Here is a 22174-nt window from a genome sequence, read left to right on the forward strand (position 1 = left end):
GCAGATCAATGATCAAACGCTTGAGCGAAAATTCACCTGGTGAAATGCTGCAAAAGTTCTCTAACGCTGAGCTTTTTCACTAGTGAATTGTTTTTTTCTCCTTTTAGTAAATTGGTGAATTCACTGAGAATTGTAATTTCTGAGAATTTTCGCAAAAAAACCCCCCCACAATTAACTCTTTAGTTATTATGCTTTGTTAAATGTATTATCCTTTGAAAACTAGTTCCTTGTTTTCTCTAGAGGGCATCAAAGCACTATGGTTAAATTTAAAACCACCAAGAACCACATGACACTGTAAGAGATGACTGGGAAATATGAAGGTAACGATAACAATTCTATGTTGCAGTTATATCTTTTCCCTTATTCGTGTTTATTTCATTCTGAAACTAGAAAAGTATTGGAACAAATTAACAGCAAAGAACTGAAAATCATTGTAACTTTTGTACTAGCCCAGGTACTATTTAAGTGAATTCTCAGACTCTTGGGGTTTCACACCTCCAAGATCCTTTGCAGCAGGCTGGCTACCTACAACGCAATGTGGCTTTATTTACCTTGTCAACAGAGTCTGGTAGAGCATTTAATAAATAATTTCAATACATATTTGAGAAACAAGTTATGTACCTGAAGTGTGGGGGTTAGAATGATTTTGTTGTGGGGCAAAACAAGTTTTAGTTTAAGGTTGTTCAAACATTAATCAAGATTAGGGCTTTTCATAAGGATATATCCCTGTAATGTTCCCTAGCATGCAAGGATCAATTTTGTTTTGTCCCACAGAAGCTGAGCCATTTGTAATAATGGTTTTATATGGTTCTGTCAAACATACCTACAAACACTTGTGTATTCCACATGTCATAGGCGCCCCTCTGAACAAAAAAGGGAGTATTCCCTGATTTAATCTAAGATCAAGTATCTGCATTAGATCCTATTACTTGTAATATGCATGTGTGTGTACAAGTTTATACAGGAACAAAGCTACCTTCAGCTCTGCCATAAAAGGTATTTTTTAATCAGATTATAGGTAGCACATGATTATAGGGTCCTTTGCCAAAATCAGAATTGGAACAAATACTTAACTGGGTGTGTAAATTATATGTTCATACTATTTATATCTCTGTGTGACTGGTCTCCTCCAGTTTTAGTGGTTAACAGAAGATCAAAAAAAAATATTTATCAGTTTAGCTGTATTTTTTTTATTTCGATCAAAAATAGGTACTCCCTCCATATCTTATATAAGCCTTTGGTAAAGTAGTGCCATCGGCAACAAAACAATACTAATTATGTATTTATTTATTTTGACAAAATAATAAGTCTGTCCTATTAGAGTTTATAGGGCTCATTTATTAATGTAGCATGTGTAGTAAACGTATAAAGTGTTCACTGCATTCACTGCAATTTGCATTCAGTGTCCCACTATGATAAACCACATGCTAGTTGCATCACATGCTTTTTTTCACTGCTTTTGTGTTGCATTGGTTTCACTTCTGGTGCACATTATTATTAGCAGCAATTGTGTCCGATCACTTTCAGCTAGTCACATGTGGCTACTGAGGCACCCCCCTAGGGAAACCAGAAATTCCCAGCAGGTCTAATCTGACTACATTTCCAAGGTTCCATTGTGCTGGCGTGCACTTGCACTTAATCAAAGCAGGTTGAGGGAACACATTTGCACTTGCAACAAATTGTAAAGAACCATGTGCATTGCTGAATAGTGTCAATGTGGTCTCAATTTTACATCTAAACTAGTGCTTTGCATTTGTAAATGAGACTGATATGGGCCATTATTCCCTGACTTGGCTTATAAACCTCAGGTAATGAAATTTGCAAAGTTTTGCATCAGGTTTAATAACCTGTAGCAACCAATCACCAAGTAACATTTAGTGAAGATTCGCATTTATCCAGGTCATGATAAACAGTATCTAGTAGAATTAAGTCAAAGGCAACTGGACATTTAGAGTTTCTCTTGAACAAGTTTCACCACTCATCCGAGTGGCTTCTTCAGTTCAACTGAAGTGGTAGGGAATTCCCCGGCATTTAAACTCTTGAGGGTAGTAAAGTCACAGACATCCAATCACAATGGTTCCATTGAACTTCAGTAAGGTGTTGGCTGAAACTCGCAGATATGTGAAAGTCCATAAATGTCCAGTTGTCTTTGACTTAATTCTACAAGATACTGTTTACTGGCCATATATTTTTGTTTTGCCTGGTATAGGATAGCCAACCTGAGTGCAAGCTCTGTGTCTTTTATGATATTACCCCCCTTTATAGTGTTATCAAATCTGAGCCAAGAACTACATGATAACTTTTATACAGAAATGGTTGACAGTAACAATATATATAAGCATAGCAAAATGCAGTAATTTTAGTTTGGCACCAATGGCAGATATAGATTAACTCATCAGTTACAGGACTAAGCCAATGGTTACTGTAACCCCAAGCTGACTTGTACTTTACTCCTCCGTCATGTGTGGTCAGCTACTCATACAGCATAGGGACATCACCAACTCCCCAAATTATGCAACAAGGAAAGAGATCCACTGGAGTGCCTTCAATTAATGCTGTCATTTATTTGTTATACATATAACAGCACAACATGTTCCGGACCTAACTGGGCCTTCCTCAGGTAAATTACAAACTCACAAAGTTAGATGGCTTTTATAAACCCATACGGTTCACCAAATCACTTGCAGTGTCGGACTGGGATGTTAGGGGCCCACCAGAAAACCTTAGACCATGTGCCCACTTTCCAAACTATTATTTCTCCTCTCATCACTTAACCTCTTTATTCTCATAGTTTTTATATCTACTTACTATACTCTATTCTTCCATTATGAGAAATAGGGAATGACCATGAAATCGGCCAAATGGTTAGAAGCAAGATGCCCCCTGACACCTGGGCCCACCAGGAGTTTTCCTGGTATCCTGGTGGGCCAGTCCGATACTGATCACTTGATTGTGATACCAGCTACAACTAGTGCCCAGGTACAAAATTCATGCAACCACCAATTCAGAAAAATGCATCTTCAGATCGATTCACCGAAATACTCCATCAAACTAACGTAGAGGTAGACAAAGTTTCATTAATCCGCTTTAAAAAAAATAAAATTTATTGAAGTGGGCAGGGGAGAGCAAGGCTTAATGTGTTTCATGACTGCTAGTCACTTCATCAAAAGACAATCTCAATTATCTCAATTGGGTATGGGCAGAGAGGGTCCTATTATTTGTCCGTTTGTTTAACTATGATTTCATTGATCAATTTTATACTTGTAAATATATGAATTGATATATTTAACCAATATTTAACCAGTATTGATTGTTAATGCATGAATTTGATTATTATACTGCTTTGTCTATAGGATCATTCATTTAATGTGGTTGAATGATTGATAACAAAGGCCACCAACAATTCTCCAACATTAGAGGAAAGCCATCCCAGAATAGTATAAGCTGCTATAGCACAAAATGGATGACCAACCCTATAAAGGCTCTTCGTTCAGAATGAAATGTTGGATAGGCAGGTGACTGGTGTAAATTAAATGCATTTCAGCCCAGAAACCCTGGGATGTGCCTCTTAACCTTTTTTGGGGGGGGGTTGCCTTGGGTTTTTGTCAGCATATGTGTTATGTCAAGTGCTGACATTTTTCATCACTTGTTTAGTGCATGCATTTTGGTACAAACATTATCTTTATCTTAACAGTCACAGGATCTTCCAGTCTTTGCAGTATGAGCAGTGTTAAAGAGCCCAAATTCTTCAATTGTGCAGTCTGCACTAGTGACGTGGCACACCTATCACAACTTGAAGGCTGCCTAAGCTATCAAGCTGAAATAATAAACAAATCAGTGATAGCATTTATATTTTATAGGTATTTAGTTTTGAAAGGCTGATTTCATACCTGCTCCCTATTAGCAGATTCTTTAGCTGTGATTAGAAATGAGATATGTAGTGCATAGTTACACATAAAGAATGTCTGCAACAAGTACCTGAGCTGATTAATAAGCAAACCTGCAGCATGTTGATTTAATTTGTATTCTTTACCAACCAACTTCAAAAAATTGGATCATTTAAGGCAGTGATCCCCAGCCAGTAGCTTTTGAGCAACATGTTGCTCTCCAACCCTTGGATGTTGCTCCCAGTGGCCTCAAAGGAGGAGTTTATTTTTGAATTCCAGGCTTGGAGGTAAGTTTTGGATGTATAAAAACCAGAGTCTCAATGTAGGCTGACAATCCACATAGGGGCTACCAATCACATGCCAATCACAGCACATATTTGGCACCCTAAGAACATTTTTCATGCTAGTGTTGCTCCCCAACTTCTTTTACTTCTGAATGTTGCTATTGGGTTCAAAAGGTTGGGGATCCCTGATTTAAGGTAATGCGTGGAGCTGTCCCAGATAGACTTGCCCCTATCTGATCATAACCCCAAGCCACTTCTGTTAAGCACAATTTCTTTTTGGGGATCTGAGATTTGGGACTGTCCAAACTAAATAAGATCCACCTAGGCGATAACATTCACTTCACTTTTAAACATAAAAGAACCCTACATTGCAGATACAGATTTTTTGTTCTAATTTAATCTTACAGACTAACAAAATTAGCATAAAATTATCTAATATAACATCTACCATGTTAATATTAAAGTACCCCCAAACCATCACCATAGACTGGAGTTCTTCATTTTTTTTTTTTTAGTTTTTTATATATTTGTTTGAACTTTAACAAGCAAAGGATAGTCTGGTCAGGAATGCATTGGTTTCTGGTAATAAACAAATTCCGTATTTTGCAGGTTCTGGTTCCTTTGGCATGTGCATAGGCTGCAGATTGCGTGCAATGCACTGGACACTACGTTTATAGTAGCCTCAACCTGTCATTTCTTTGATAGACAAAGGTCTGCCAAGGACCCAAATTGTGAATGAGCCAAACAGTCACTGAGTCTTAATAGAACATGAGGTGATATATCATGTTGTGCAGGCGTGAGTGGTGTATCCAAGACATGGAGCTAGATAGACCAATAGTTTTGGGCAGGCCCGGACTGGCAATCTGTGGGTTCTGGCAAATGCCAGAGCGGCTGCTGTAAGATGTCATAGACACTCACTATTTAGTGGGCTGGTTGGGGGCTGTTTGGGCCTCTGTGTGGCCTGTTGGGGCCTCTCTGGATATTTGAAATGACAGGGCCTATTTTGATTCTCAGTCCAGACCTGGTTTTGGGTGGTGTAGTCATCACAGATGGAGTCAGTGGCTAATGGAAGAAGTAGGCTATCCATGCCCCTTATATCAGGACCCAGACACAGTAGTAGCGCTGATACAGGTATGAACAGAGCATATGTTATGTTTATAAAGTCTCTCTCAGTGGGGGTCAAAAGAAGGAGCTCAGGTATTGAGAACTCTCCAGCCCCTCATAGCATGTACTAATGGGGCCGAGAGTGCTGGAGATTTGCAGCAGACCTGTCTGTGGGGGCTTGTACTAAAAGGCTGGTAGTCCCTTTTTCAGGTAAGGACTTGTAGTGTAATAGGAGGGGGTGCCCCTGGGGTCCAGTGTGTGGCCACAGCAGCACAGGAGTGTTGGGGCCCTCCCATCACCAACCTTTTAAGTGGAGACTAGTGTTCCCAGCGTTATTTCACTTTCTGGTGCGGCCGGCCGTCTGGTTGGCGGCTACATGATGAGGCCCAGACTTTCTGTGCTGCAGTAGGCTGCAATCTTATCTTAGCTGTCCTGGGCCCTAGCGAGTTAATTTTTGTGGGTCTGGGGTGTGGATGCCTGTCGTAGTTCCCTGAATGTTAATGGAGGGGCTTGGGTGGATGGCCAATGATTTATGACGCTGCCCCTGGAGCACCCGCGTCCTGCAGCTTGTGAGGCCAGCCACGCCCCCTTGAGTTCTTTATGTATTTGATATTTTTTAGGAACAATATTTGTTTCATTGTTGATTGGATTGCGCATGTAGTTGGTTAACCCAATTATTGAGGCTTAACACAGCAGTGTAGCTTTTCTGTCTGTTATGTGAACTAGATCCCTTCCACCCCTTTTATATACTTTGTATTATTACACATTCATTTACCTTTGCTAAGGCTACTGAATTACACTTATTATCCCTGTCTGTTATCTATACAATCACCCCCACTACATAACTCGTTTGAAACTCAGATGATTGGAAATCACGAGAGCACAAACTGCACAAAGCACAGTATACAGTTAATAAGAAAAAACACAATATGATCAGGGAAATATGGATTTCAATTCTGGATCTGTAATAATAGTAACTTTATACTCTAGTAAAATCATCTCTGAAAAAAATATAGTGAATAAAGCACCCACTATTGTAAAATATAAGAATATTTTAAAGCAGGGCTGTCCAACTGGCCCTCCACCTACCTGTTTGCTTGCCATGTGTAAAATTTAAATGGTATCACTACAGAGATTACAGTAACTGGCCCCTGCATTGTCTAAACCTCAAATTCAGACTAATCCCCTGCATTGTTCACACCTGTGATCCCCCTGTATTGTTCACACTTGTGACACCTCTATTATTCACACCCCTAAAGCCTGTACTGTTCACACCTGAGACTCAGACTGAAACTGCCCACATTGTTCATCTGTTCACACTTTAAAATAATGCTAATGGGGCACCAGCACTGTGTTACTGTATGTAGTACATATTAGACTGGTCCTGCTGGGTTTCCCTATCTTCTGCTCTGTTCTGCCGTCCCTATGCTCCCTGTGTGTGCCATGCTCTCCCTGTGTGTGACATACTCTGCTTGTGTGTGCCATGATCTGCCTGTGTGTGACATACTCTGCCTGTATGTGCCCTACTCTGCCTTCATGTGCCGTGTGCCCTACTTTGCCTGCGTGTGCCATACTCTGCAAATCTTGCTAGTGGCACAAAAAAAGTTTAAATCACTGATCGGAGTGCTGCTGGAATCATTATTTTCATTCTCTGCTTGTCTTTGCACTGTTCTGTCTGTGGAACATAAGCCTGGTATTTGTTCTGGGGGTTTGTTAGCATTTGAAAATGATTGTTAGGGGCCCCTAAGGTGTTTGAAGTATTGCAAAGATTTCCAAAGTGAAAATCCAGAAGTAAGTAAATCAGCCCCAAAGTGTGTTCTGTACTTAGTGGTTTTATGCAATGTGCAGATTTGGATTTAGTAAATAGGTAGAGAGTTGAGCCTATCATATCAGAGGATTAAAATATGCATTTCCATGGAATTTTATATTTACAATTTCCTTGTCCTTTAAACATCACAAAATCATAAAGAGACTGTGTATTTAGGCATACAGCATAGTGTATAGACAAGAAGTATATATAATCAGGATAACCTGGATTCAAATTCTGGATTTGCAGAAGGAAATAGTCCAAATACAATACTATGACTTTGTGCCAGCATGGTTTTATGTGTAAAAGATCTTGCCATACTACATGCCTTTAACAAGTAGGTGAGCAGAAATCTAGACTTGGTATAGCAGTGGATGATCGGCTTAGACTTTGCTAAAGCATGTCATGTAGTATCACGCAGAAGGCTACCAATTAAATTAAGGAATATTGACCATGAACAAAATATTTGTAATTGGATAGATGATTAGTTTATATATAGATTACAAAGAGTGGCGGTAAACGGTACACATTTTCTAAGTGGACCAATTTTGCAATTGAGCAAGTGTCTTTTCTTGGCCCTTTGCTTTTGAATTAGTTTATTAATGACCTTGAGGTGGGCATTGAAAGTATGGTCTGTATTTTTGCTGATTATTTTAAATTGTGTAAAACTATACATTTTATGCAGGATGCTGCCACTTTGCAGTGTGGTTTGACTAAACTGAACAGCAAATTGGCAATTGAGGTTCAGTGTGGAAAATTTAAATGTTATGCACTAAATGGTCGTGTGTTGGGGCATCCTTAAGTGGGAAGGATTTGGGGATTTATATGGATAACAAGCTGCGTAACTATAGGCAGAGTCACTCAGTGGCTACTAAAGTACTTGCATAAAAAAAGGCATTAACTCGAAGGATGAAAAAATATTTTTGCTTCTTTAAAGATCCCTGGTAAAGCCTCTGCCTTGATTATGCAGTGCAGTTTTGGGCTCCAATCCTTAAGAAGGGTAACCGGTAAAAGGAATGAAACAATTAAACTATGAGGAAAGACTTGGTTGGAATGGTTTCCTCTGGAGAAGTGATTACAAAAAAATAAACAAACAGAAAGGGACACGATATTAAGGGGCAGATTTATCAAGGATCGCAGTGAATTAGAGGGAATTTTCGAAGTAAAAAAATTTGAAATTCAAAGTAATTTTTTGGATACTTCGACCATCGAATAGGATACTCCAACTTCAAATTTACTTCTACTTCGATTCGAAGTAAAAATCGTTTGAATATTGGACCATTCAATAATCGAAGTATTGTCTCTTTAAAAAAACTTCGACTTCAATACTTCGCCAAATTAAACCAGCGAAGTGCTATGTAAGCCTATGGGGACCTTCTACAACCATTTTCTAAGGGGCACATTTACCTGGGGTAGAAGTAAAATCCTTCGACTTCCGATATTCCTACGATCGAAGGAATAAATCCTTCAAATCGAACGATTCAAACGATTAATCCATCGATCGAAGGATATTCCTTCGATCAGAAAATTGTTAGGAAGCCTATGGGTACCTTCCCCATAGGCAAACATTGGCCTCGGTAGGTTTTAGGTGGCGAACTAGGGGGTCAAAGAATTTTTTAAAGAGACAGTACTTCGACTATCGAATGGTCGAATAGTCAAACGATTTTTAGTTCCAATCTTTCGATTCGAAGGTCGTAGTCGAAGGTCGAAGTAGCCATATTCGACCATTTGTAATTCAAACTATTTTTCCTCTATTCCTTCACTCGAGCTAAGTAAATGGGCCCCTAAGTGTTTACACATCAAAGTAAAATCGTTCGATCATACGCCAAAATCGATTTAATCGTTTGATCGAACAATTTTACTTTGATCGTTCCATGGCCAAATTCGGTGAAAAATACTTTGACTTCGATATTCGAATTCAAAGTATTTTAATTCGATGGTCGAATTTCGAAGTATTTTACACTTCGAAATTCGACCCTTGATAAATCTCCCCCTAAGAATGGGATACAAACAGAGTCCTTTAAACCTTTTAACCACCTGTCCCAAAGCTTTCAGCTTCCCTCACTATCAGTTTCTACAATACAAAATGTCACTTTGATTTTAAAATATGGTTTTCTACAAAAGGCATAGGAGTGTGAAGAGTTAAACTGATGTATGTTTTTGAGAGGAATTTCTGTAAGCTGCACACTAAAATTCTTCTTTTACCGGTAATGGAAACATTTCTACAGCAAAAACCTGGAAAATGTGTTTCTGATTAGGAGATTAACATTTGTGGGCAACATCCTGTCTTAATTTCCAAATTCGGCAGCGCATGATAGCACAGAAAACACCAAGGGCTGTTCTTTCTCCGAGTAACTATTTCATAATACCAGACAAAATGTACCAAATCAAAATAGTGGAATTTGAATTGATGTCCTGAAAACTCAATGTTATCGAATTGTCGCTGCAACATCTAAATGATTGGATTATGAAACAACCCAAAACTATTGAGAATACGTAGGGGCCGATTCACTAACTTCGAGTGAAGAATTCGAAGTTAAAAAACTTCGAATTTCGAAGTTTTTTTTGGGCTACTTCGACCACGAATTGAAGGATTCGAAGTAAAAATCGTTTGACTATTCGACCATTCGATAGTCGAAGTACTGTCTCTTTTAAAAAAACTTTGACCCCCTAGTTCGGCATCTAAAAGCTACCGAAGTCAATGTTAGCCTATGGGGAAGGTCCCCATAGGCTTGGCTAACTTTTTTTGATCGAAGGATATTCCTTCGATCGTTGGATTAAAGGAGAAGGAAAGGTAAAATCTAAGTAAGCCTTATCAGAAAGGTCCATCTAAATATACCAGTAAACCCCCAAAGTAGTGCTGCTCTGAGTCCCCTGTCAAAAGAAACACTGCATTTCTTTCCTTCTATTGTGTATACATGGGCATCTGTTTCAGACTTCCTGCCTTCAGCTTAAAACTCATTGCCCTGGGCAAGAGCATGCTCAGTTTGCTCCTCTTCCCCCTTCCCTCCCTTCTCTACTGTAATCTGAGCCCAGAGCAGGGAGAGACTCAGGCAGGAAGTGATGTCACACCATGTTAATACTGCAGCTCCTATCCTAAACAAACAGAGAGTTTCTAGAGCTTTTTACTCAGGTATGGTAAAGCATTCTACAGAATAAATATAGCATTCTAACTTGCACTATTGAAGCTAATCTATTGGCAATAAAATGCCTCCGTAGCTTTCCTTCTCCTTTAAAATCCTTCGATTCGAAGGATTTTATCGTTCGATCGAAGGAATAATCGTTCGATCGTACTATCTGCCCTAAATCCTGTGACTTCGAAGTCGAAGGATTTTAGTTCCTAGTCGAATATCGAGGGTTAATTAACCCTCGATATTCGACCCTTAGTGAATCGGCCCCATAAAGTAAAAAAAAGGGATCATCTGCCATTGACATGATTTCGGCAGGCTTTCACTGGAGTATTTCGGATTCAGGTTTTTAGAAGTTTTTAAAAATATCCCCTTTAAAAACTAAACCAGAAAAATTTGAGGTTTAATAAATAGGCCCCCTGATGTTCTTCACAACAATAACATTAATAAAAAGACTGAGACCCAATATAGTTTGCTGTAGCAACATTGCCCATACAACTTTAACTCATCTTGAATAGGCTTCTTTAATAGCAATAATAATAATGTTGCAGAATAGCAAGTTTGCTTGCCTTATGTGTCACATGCTGTTCAGCAATTTTTATCCCATGGGCATTGCTGTGACTTCCAATGCTGTAGTCTCAAACTAGTCACTCCTAGGGGCACATTTACTATTGGTTGAATAGAGGGTTAATTAACACTCGATATTCGACCCTCAAAGTTAAATCCTTCGACTTCGAATATTTCGAAAATTCGTTTGTTCGAATGATCGAAGGAAAAATTGTTAGACTGAATGATTAAATCCTTCGAATCGAACGCTTCGAAGGATTTTAATTCATCGATCAAACGATTTTCCTTCAATCCCAAATTACTTAGAAAGCGTCCCCATAGGCTAACATTGATGCTCGGTAGGTTTTAGGTGGCGAAGTAGGTGGCCGAAGTTTTTTTTTAAAGAGACAGTACTTGGACTATCGAATGGTCGAATAGTCGAACGATTTTTAGTTCGAATCGTTTGATTCGAAGTCGTAGTCGATGGTCGAATTAGCCAAAAAAATACTTCGAAATTCAAAGTATTTTTTATTCTAATCCTTCACTCGAGCTAAGTAAATGTGCCCCTTAGTGAGAGCCAAGAAGAATGGTGGTTGACATTAATTTAACAGTTATGGTCTTATTTATCCAAAATAATAAATCATTTCTACTTCACATAAACCAAAATTTAATTGAAAAAAAAAACTTGATTGAATACAAAAATCTTGAAATTCTAGGCTTAAAAGCTCAAATTTAAAAAAAATGGTTAAAATTTGGCCTACGAAAACTCCCATTGACTTCTACAAGAACCCAGCCAATTTGGAGAAACCACACACCTCACAAACCTGAGCAGAGCTTCCAGGTGCTCGGCGGTAGGGGAATCGGCAACCACCCAGCCAAGGTACGTGGAAAGATCACCGGCACACAGGAGTTTGTTCAGCAGGGCAAGCCCTTGCAATTTTAATTATTAAAATTGCAAGGGCTTGCCCTGCTGAACAAACTCCTGTGTGCCAGTGATCTTTCCACGTTCTACAAGAACCCGCCAGCTTTTAGATGCCAATTTTTTTTACATTCGTTTTTTTTTACATATGCTTTTTTTGGCTGAATAATTATCAGACATTCATGTTTTTGAAAATTTATGAATTTTTGTGCAAAAAAACTTCAGATCGTGGCAAAAAAATTCTAATTTGAACCTTGATAATCACCCCCTTAGTTTATCATATTTTTTTGGCCAAGACATAGCAAAATGCCATCTATTTCCCGTCTATGGGTGTTTTACGTTGCTCTTTACAGGGAAAGTGTGTTTTCTCACACATAAATTATGACTTTATGAGTTTTCTCCTTAGAACTTTACTTGACTTGAGCACACAGGAAGACATGTTATTAAAGCAATTATATATGGCTTCCTGATGTTAGTTTGATGCATCTGACTATTTTATATGTGGTCGTGCAGCATTCTTACACCATAGTAATTACAGTTATCTCTCTACAGTAATTACAGCCCCTGTAACAACATACCTCACACACACACTGCGCAGCACTGACATATGGCTTATATCCATAGAATGCCTTGCCAGGAATTGCTAACGCATGTACATGCTCATTTGTACAAAGCAACTGTGATCTATTTTTTTTTTTTTAAAAGAATTTATTAATACATAGAGGAAAGCAGGAAATGAAAAGCTTTACAAGATGCTTCCATCAAACAACATCACTTCCCATTTCTAAACAATTTTGACCAATGTGTTTAGTCATTAATGCAATGTGACCAGATTTTAAACAGATGTACAGGCCTGGATTTCGGACTTCAGCGCCCCTATGCCACTGGGTCCTAGTGCCTGGCAACCACACTCGCACCGCCCCCACCCCTACATGCTCCTTGGATTGCAGCCAGGTGGCATGCTGCCCCTAAAATCTCGCCGCCCTAGGCACAGCCTCACCACAATTCCAGGCCTGCATTTATTATGTATAGTTACATAGTTAAATTGGTTTGAAAAAGACAAAGTCCATCAAGTTCAACCCCTCCAAATGAAAACCCAGCATTCATACACCCCTCCCTACTTTCACATAAATTATATAGTGAATAAAGTACCCCCTATTGTAAAATATAAGGATATTATAAGTTACCGAGGAGTTTCATGACCATATAAAAACACAAGGCCGAAGTCTAATTGTTCGACTCAAAGTAACATCGTATTTGATCGAATTAGATTCAAAGTATTTAAAAAAAACAAAAAAAACTTTTTTTCAAAGTCCACCAATTGACTCCAAATAGTTTCTAGGAGGTCCCCCATAGGCTAAAACAGCAATTCGTCAGGTTTTATATGGCGAATGGTCCAAGTTGAAGTTTTAAAGAGACAGTACATGATAAATTTTGATATTCAAAGTCAATTTTTTTCAAATGCAAATCAATTTTTGGCCTATTCCATAGTCAAAGTACACAAAAATAGCTCGAAATTCTAATTTTTTTACTTTGATAAATCTGCCCTTAAGTGGCAGATTCAGGGTTGAACTGGGCCACTGGGAAAAAACCCAGTAGGCCCCAGCTCTCATGGGTCCTGCTGGCCCTGACCTGCTTCCTGATTGAAGCTTTGCCACTGCCCCCCCCTGGCCCTCAGTCTCTGCCCCCCAGTTTTTGCCCCCACCCCTCCGTCCCTGGCCTGGTTGCTGCCCTTTGCCCACGAGCTGGATGCTAGGCAGATCAGATTTTGGATTAAAATTTTCACAGAGATTGCACTTTCTAAATACACTCTGTTTGCCAGTTGCTAAGCACAAAAAAAGCCTCAAATGTAAAACTGTGGGCGAAGACAAAATGTAAGTGATTTTTTTTTAAGTTGAGTTTTTCCAAAAAAACGTTTTCAGAGTTTGTAAAGCCCATTGAATAAAATACAAATTCAATGCGTTTGAAGTTTTTTTCACAATTTGATCAAGTTTAAATCAAATTTTTTAATGATTAAACACACATTTGCTTTTGGCAAAATTTCAAAGTCATTTTCATTTAGAAAAAAACTCAAACACACAGGGGCCCATTTACTTAGCTCGAGTGAAGGAATAGAATAAAAAATACTTTGAATTTCACAGAATTTTTTTGGCTACTTCGACCATCGACTTAGAATCTAACGTTTCGAACTAAAAATCGTTTGACTATTCGACCATTCGATAGTCGAAGTACTGTCTCTCTAAAAACTTCGACCACCTACTTTGCCACCTAAAACCTACCGAGGTACAATGTTAGCCTATGGGGACGGTCCCCATAGGCTTTCTAGCCAATTTCTGGTTGAAGGAAAATCGTTCGATCAATGGTTTAAAATCCTTCGAATCATTCGATTTGAAGGATTTAATCGTTCGATCGAACAATTATTCGTTCGATCGAACGAATAGCGCTAAATCCTTTGACTTCGATATTCGAAGTCGAAGGATTTAACTTCGACGGTCCAATATCGAGGGTTTATTAACCCTTGATATTCCACCTAAAGTAAATGTGCCCCACAAACTCGAATTTTGATAAATAAGGCATCTCCATCTCATCTGCCACTTTGACTGCCAAAAACGCCAGTTTGTCAAGATCCCACTGCATGGATGACACAAACTAGATGGATTTATTTTTTACACATCATTTTATGCCATTGACAAACTCAGAAACATTCATCTCAATACCCACCCGCAAGTCATTAATAAACAGGTTAAATAAAAGTGAACTTATTACATATCCTGATCTATTTACAGACTAACGATTGGCATCTACTCTGTGTACAAGATTTCTTCGTCCATTCCCTTACAGCGGGTTAACAGACTTCTGATGAAACGAACCCTTTAGCTTGTCTATTGAAGAAATGCGATGCCATGATATTTGAGCCTCGGGCAGGACTGAACAAAACAAAAAGAAAAAATGTTGAAGCCTAGTGTTAAAGTGATAACGGTTATTTTCCAGACCACTAGCATCTTTGTTGAGCTAGAGATTATTTTTAGAGGTTTTCCCTCTACAATTTTTTAAATATTAAGTAATGATTAACTTACAGAAATAATGACTCTTTCATGAAAGTTTTTTCACCTTACAAGGTGCAGTTGTCTCTTTTTTTGGGGGGGCGGTGAGGCAGGAGCAGGTTTTGCACCCTGGGCTGTGGTTCCCTAGTTACACCACTGATTGGTCTATTGTTGACTTCAGGACAAAATAATATTTTGTGCTGTAGCAAACCAAAGGCACTTGTGTAATGCAACCCTTAGGCCCTCTATATCATGATGGCTAACCATCACCTATATACTATTTTCAGTGACTATGGCCACAGTATTTCTTAGTTACCTTCTATTTCTGTTTTGAAATCTCTTCCAAACTTTTAGTATTCCTCCCCCTAAAAAAAGTGACATCACCGTTATCATTGTTGTACAAAACATAAGTTAAAATACATATTGTTATGTAAAAACCCAAAATGGAACATATTTTAGAACTTTAAAGACAGTTTCTATCCTTTAAAAGGAGATGCATCTTGATTTTGTAACAAGTTTATAGATCCTAGATTTCGTAATCTCTCAGTCTTGAGTTTTTCCCCTATTTCGGAATGGCTCAGAAATGTTAACTGAAATACCTTACCATATTTGGATTTCAGAAACTACAGATGAATTTAAATTCCTGAACTGCTTAGGTTGTAAAAAGTCAACAGGTGTATTGTGGTCAACGTTTCTTGTAACTTACATTTTTAATCACATTTTTGTGGACATCTGTTGATGCAGAGGAATAAAAGGGAGGACTTAAGGAAGCTTGTAAATCACTTTTCATCTGAATACATAGGGAGAGGTCACAATGCTTTAAAGGAACAGTAACATTACTTTTTTTTTTTATAAAAAATTTGTTTGCCCTTAACGAAAAAAAAAAACCCATCAGCACACATTTAACTTTACATTCGCAGAGACTTTGTTAAGAAATATCATACCGATACTCTGCTTGTGCTCCTCTTCTGAAAAGGCGACATTCCATCTGGGGGCGCTCGATTTCTCCTCCCTGCCTTCTATAGGAGATAGCCAGGGAGGAGAAATCGAGCACCGCCATATGGATCGTCGCCATGTCGCCTTTTCAGAAGAGGAGCGCAAGCGGAGTATCGGTAAGATATTTCTTAATAAAGTCTTTGCGAATGTAAAGTTAAATGTGTGCTGGTGTTTTTTTTTTAGTTAAGGGCAAACTAATTTTTTTATAAAACAAATTTCATGTTACTGTTCCTTTAAATTGCAAAACGTTCCTGTAGATCCTCCAGCTTCAGACTTTTACATTTATAGACTGGAGCAACGTCATCTGTACATGAAGCTAATCAGTTGAATACATCCTCTCTAGTCTATGTCTTTGCCAAATATAGGGGCTTATATACAAGCATAATTACACTTTCCAATAGCAACCAATTACTCTTGAACAAAGTGGAAAATTTAAGCAACTTCAATTCGACACTTCAGCAGATATGTGTTTAAATAAGACCTATAGTGTCTACCATTTCTACTACAGTGCTGCGAAATATGTTGGCGCTATATAAATACATGTAAATAATAATAATACCATATTTCAGGTACTGTATATAGGGCATTTAAAGAGGGACCTGTCACCTACACATACAGTACAAAGTTGGATAATTAAAGTCCTTTGCAAATTAAACATGGAACAAATTATTTTTTTAACGAAAACATCCATACCTATTATAAAGGTGTTTGAAAATCTAAGCAGTCAATCAAATGTTATCTGCCCTGCCTTTATGCCTGAGGCATAGAGGTGGAGCAGTCAATTATTTTCTCTTTCCATTCTGCAATTCCTACATTTCACTGCTCTCCTCACATGCCCCCTTCCCTCCCCAGGCTCTTTAATTGTGTAGGGCACAGTGCATGAGCATTAGGTTCCCCATTCTGGTGCACTACCAAGATTTTGGGGTGATACACAATTATAATCTTAATAAGTGTCCACAAAACTGCTTCTGCTTGCTTGCTGTGATTGTTTAATTCCAAGACTGAAAGAAACAAAATGTAAATAATAAATATAGTTTAAGTAAAGTTTATTTAACATGATAGAAAATAATTTGCAATTATTTCTTAGGATGACAGGTCCCCTTTTTAAACTGATTGGGCTGTCCGATTTAAGAATGCCTAGGGCCGATTTACTAATCATGTACAAATCTTGTGAATACTTCTACCCAAAATCATTACACAATGTACCCAACACAGTGCACAAGGGAGCCATATTTTTGAAAAGCTGTTTTTTTAATGGATTTCTTATTTGGTCATGGTCTGAGAATATATAGTGAATAAAGTACCCCCTCTTGTAAAATATAAGGATATTATAAGTTAACAAGGAGTTTCATGACCATATAAAAACACGAGGCCGAAGGCCGAGTGTTTTTATACAGGTCATGGAACTCCGAGGTAACTTCTAATATCCTCATATTTTGCAAGTGGGGGTTCTTTATTTATTATAATACACACATTTCAATGAGTCATGTGACAGAAATGACATCAGAACTCACCGTTTATAACTGATGACATCACTACTCACCGTTTATAAGGATATAATTTACAGGATATTCATGGCTTTTGTGTATTATATTATGTTATTGCCCAGAAAAAAGCCCTCCGTTTGAAAGGTCTATTTGTTTGAACAAACTGTATACGTGAAAATAAGTATATATATCCTTGGACGCTTGCAGTGATCAGATGAAGCCTTAGTCCATTTCCCAAATCAGTAGTGAAATGATCACTCGTCTGGTTGCTGTTTGGGAAGGGTGACTATCATGCCCATACAATACAACATTTTTAAGAATCCTAAACACCTAAGCTTATTGTCTTGAAAACCATTTAAAATGACAACTGAAAGTAATATTTCAAATGTATTTTATTATCAAAGATTCATATTGAATGTCATTTGTACAGGCACAATTAAAATAAAAATGATTTATGGGCAAGAAGAATGTTTTGCAATTTTAAACAGAAATAAAATAACATTGTAAAAAATACACTTTCCTATTTGTTTGTTGGTCACATGGGAACACTGCAACATTATATTTCTTTTGACAATGTTCAGTATCCATAAGACGGTCTGTAAATTAGGGCAGGGGCATCATTTTCCTAAACAAGGCATGGTCCTATAAATTCTCACGAGAAACTCTCTGGTTCAGACTAAATAAACAAAAATAAAATGCACGGAAATATTTACATGACTTGGTAACACATCCAGGATTTATTTGAAGTAAAGCTCTCTAAGTTACCCAGTTATGTTAAGAGCACAGTTTGCAAAGCAAAAAAGTTCAAGTGATCACAAGAAATGAGCCAACCAGGGCACAGCTCTCTCGAAAATACCCTCAGCACCAATGAAATCGCACCGAGATTAACCAATCAGGGCACACCTGTTATACTCCCAGAATCCTTCTACTCTTAAAACATTTGCCATTAGGCAGCAGTTTAAATAGCATAAAGCAAAAACAATAATATATATTTTTTTTTCATATATATTGATATCAATATAACTGGTAAGAACCCTGCTAATTTATTGACCATGCCCAAAATGAACTATTAAGACAAAGAACTAAAATTTCTTACACTAGTCTTAAGGTTATATGAAATATATGTGAAAGCAAAGATTAAAATGGAATATGGTTTATAGAAAAAAATTGGGTTCATTAACGTTAACTGTAATAACATTGCTGTTTTAGCACTTTGAACATATACACAACTCATACTCAAGTTTAAAAATGCTTTATCTTAAAAGGAAAGCCACCATGAATCAAGCACTGCTGAAAATTTAAGGAGAAACTATGTGAAAACCAGTAGTGGACGGGGGGGGGGGGGGGATTGTAGTTACATTTAACCAACCTGTTGATTTTGAGAAAAATAGCAGTAAAATGTGGCTTTTTATCTAAAACGAGAATTAAGTCACAAGATAATTAAATGATCACTGCTCAGAAAAACCAAGCAATCATTCTGACATTCATGATAGGGTTGCCACATTTCCCCGCCGGTAACTCCAGGCAGCAAGGGACAATGACATTGTCGGGGCGGTGACATTGTGGGCGGGCTGATGATGTTCTGGGGGCCGATCGGTGGTGTTGATGGGTGGAGTCATGATGTGCCAATCAACAATTGACTGATTGCCACTTCAGTTTTAGTTAATTCTGCCCAAATTAATCCCAAATTAGGAAAACCAGGCAGACCGTTTTGACCCAGACAGCCCTCCTGAGAACTGGACTGTGGCAACCCTAATTCATGATCATAATCTCTATCTTAAAAACAGAACGTGCCCTTTTGCAGGTGTTTAGAGGTCAATCTACTTTAAAGCAGGAATGTCAAATTTGTGACCCCAGCTGCTGTGAACTACAATTCCCAGAATCCAGCAACTGTTGAACGTTCAGCTCTTAGGAATGCTGGGAGCTACAAAAAAAGGCAGTTGAAACCGTACTGCCAATAAATAAAGACAACTGCAGGCTGTTGCACTTGTGAGAATTAAACAATTGTATTCAATAAAAATAAAATCAGGTTTTGCAAGGGTGATTTGAAGATCATTTTAAAAAACTGGCACTTTTAGATGTTATAGGTTTAGAATTTAAATATATTACTTATAGATTCCCTTTAAATCACACCAACCACAAAAAGTAATGTTAAGAATTGGTTAAGTTGACCATATCCAGTCTGCCCTATATTTTTGTAGAACACCAACCAGCAGTGCAAAAAAACTATTAAATAAAAGGAGTGTGCTTATATTTGGTCCTATTTTTTTTTTTAAACATAATTTTATACATATCTTAAATATTACAATGCTCACTGACAAACAGATCAGTGAGATTCCATCTCTAATGCACAGTACGTAAGTATATACAGTATATTTGTACACTCCCTATTACCATGGAGGTTGTATTATAAACAGATATGCTACATACTCTTGCCTGTTCCATTACACCAGTATTTCTTCCAACCAACATTCACAGCTGGAAACCAGGACAATTTAGGTCACAGTCCTACATAACACATCTGTGCTCCAGTTATGCCCAGCAAATTGCCCTATCTACCTACCCGGTCTACTTTGCTTTATCCCTGCCAAAAATTGTGACTATCCAATGCAAATATTGACAACTGAGTGGTATGTTCCATGCCTTGGCAACAGGTGTTCCTATAAATGTTACAGGTATGGGATCCATTATCCAGGAAACCTGTTATCCAGAAAGCTCAGAATCATGGAAAGGCCGTCTCCCATAGACTCCATTATAATCAAATAATCCAAATTTCCCTTTTCTCTGTAATAATAAAACAGTGCCTTGTAAATGATCCAAACAAAGATATAATTAATCCTTATTGGAAGCAAAACCAGCATATTGGTTTTATTTAACGTTAACATGATTTTCTAGTTGACCTCAGATATGGAGATCCAAATTATGGAAAGATTTGTTATCCGGAAAACCCCAGGTCCCGCACATTCTGGATAATAGGTTCAATACCTTTACTATATGTTACCCCACCAGTGCTATTTAACAGCAACTGGAAGGTTAAAATGTAAGTTAATGGACTTGGTGACAAAACTCTATCTATAGAGCGTAATATACTGTTATTTATTAAAAGTGACGCGATGAATGATAAGTGCTTTCAAATGCTTTCCTCTTGGAATTTCTTTGGTTCATTCAACTCCCATCATCTCCAGCCATTTTTAGTGTCTATGCAATAGCAAAATATATTTTCTGATATAAGGTACAGAAAACAGGTATATTTTATTCAGTAGTCTTGTATACATTTCTGATTTTCATTAAAAAAGATTTTGTTTAAAATACCAAAGTGAGGGATGGTTTGAAAGGAGAAACAAAATGCTGCTGTACACAATGAACTCACTTTTTGCACCTATATACACACATAAAATAATGAACTGCAAGAAACATTTCTGATCTATACAATGGTGCATGCGCAGAATGGTTAAAGAGAACCTACCCTGTACAGAGAACTGCCCCCAGCATTCTTTATAAGTTAAAATGGATTTAAAATATATGGGGGTAAAGGGGAAAAAAATTAACTTTTAATGCCGAATTAGTTTTAGAGCAGTAGCCATGCAAACCATTTTTTTTTCTTCTGCATATGGAAAAAAAACTCTCTCACTGACCCAAATGCCATTCTCTGAAACTATTATATACAGTTACAATATCTGTGCCTTTCTTGTTACCCTGAGAGATCATGCAGTTGCATCCCTTGAAAATATGTTGCTAAGCAAAGGAATATAGATTTACAAAATATACAAGATGGTTACAGTCCATACAATGCTTGGAAGAAAGAATGTGGGGATACATTGTCAATTGAGCAGCATTCTTCTGCTTTTAAATGGAGTGTGCATCTCTGGAGGTGTCAGGTACAAAAACCCTAGAAAACAAAGAAAATGAAAGGTTTTAGAACATTGTAGACTGGTTTATAGGGGGTGAAAACTCTACTGATATCAAGCTTTCACTGGAAAACACACCTTATTTATGAATTTAATTTCTCTCGGCAGGAACATATGTAAATGACTGATCCCAAAATAGAACAATATATAAATAAGTGCTGCAATATCAATGATGCCTACAGAGATATTCATTCATCCAGGTTATTATATAAAGGATCTACTAGAGATGGATTCAGATGGATTCCGGTAGCTTTAGACTTACAGTATCTCCACTAGATACTATGTCAAATAGATCACCTTTAAAGGGGATGTAAAGGCACAAAATCATAATGATATGTTTTCTATATCATATGAAGCCATTTAGTGATATCAATTTACTAAAAAAAATCCATACTGTTTGCTAGAAGGAAGCATTGAAATGGTGTTCATTGGAGAAAAACTTGTTCATCCTAACTAAACAATTAATAACAGCCTAGTTCCTGCTTATTAACTCTGGGTTGACTCTCCTACTTGTGTTGGTGCTTACTGGGAAGCTTTGGGGGCGTCACCAGTCATATTTATGGTATACTTAACAGCATACAAGAGTGGGCTACATTTGGGACATGTACCTCAACCTTGGATAAAGCTTTGTATACACCATGGTGACACCTCAAAGTAAATGCCAATACAAGATGGAAACACTTTAAAAAAAGCTGGGCCCGGTACAGAATATTATTCTATTGAGCACTGCACTCCATCTTGTCTTTTATACCATGAATCCCTTGTGGATAAACTGCGCAGATTGTCCACTGTATCATGTGCACCTCTTTGATCTTTAAATCAAATATATTTCACATACATGGATGCCAGGCTCCCCTCCGCTATACACCTTCCTCAAGAGCTTGCGCAGTGCTAAATTCAATATCTGTGCCTTTCAATACCATGATGACATATCACTGTACAAATCCCACAAGGATCCTAAGATGGCAGTACCCTCTACATGAAAACACAAGCGAAACAGGAAGTCCAGAATAGCTTTTATAAGGTGAATGCCAATACCAGTGACGGGAATCATTACCACAAGG

General features: G+C 37.8%; 1 protein-coding gene across 5 annotated transcripts in view; it reads right to left on the reverse strand.

The window, feature by feature from the left end:
- Positions 1–19465: 19465 nt before the first annotated feature.
- luzp1.S (leucine zipper protein 1 S homeolog) overlaps positions 19466–22174 on the reverse strand; it is a 60652-nt gene continuing 57943 nt past the window's right edge. For 4 of the 5 annotated variants that reach the window (XM_018248320.2, XM_041583169.1, XM_018248317.2 and 1 more), the window contains one exon: positions 20436–21091. The gene's annotated coding sequence lies outside the window, so the exon portion shown is untranslated. 5 annotated transcript variants of the gene reach the window in all.

This window comes from Xenopus laevis, chromosome 2S (genome assembly GCF_017654675.1).
Source record: "Xenopus laevis strain J_2021 chromosome 2S, Xenopus_laevis_v10.1, whole genome shotgun sequence".
Classification (NCBI taxonomy): domain Eukaryota; kingdom Metazoa; phylum Chordata; class Amphibia; order Anura; family Pipidae; genus Xenopus; species Xenopus laevis.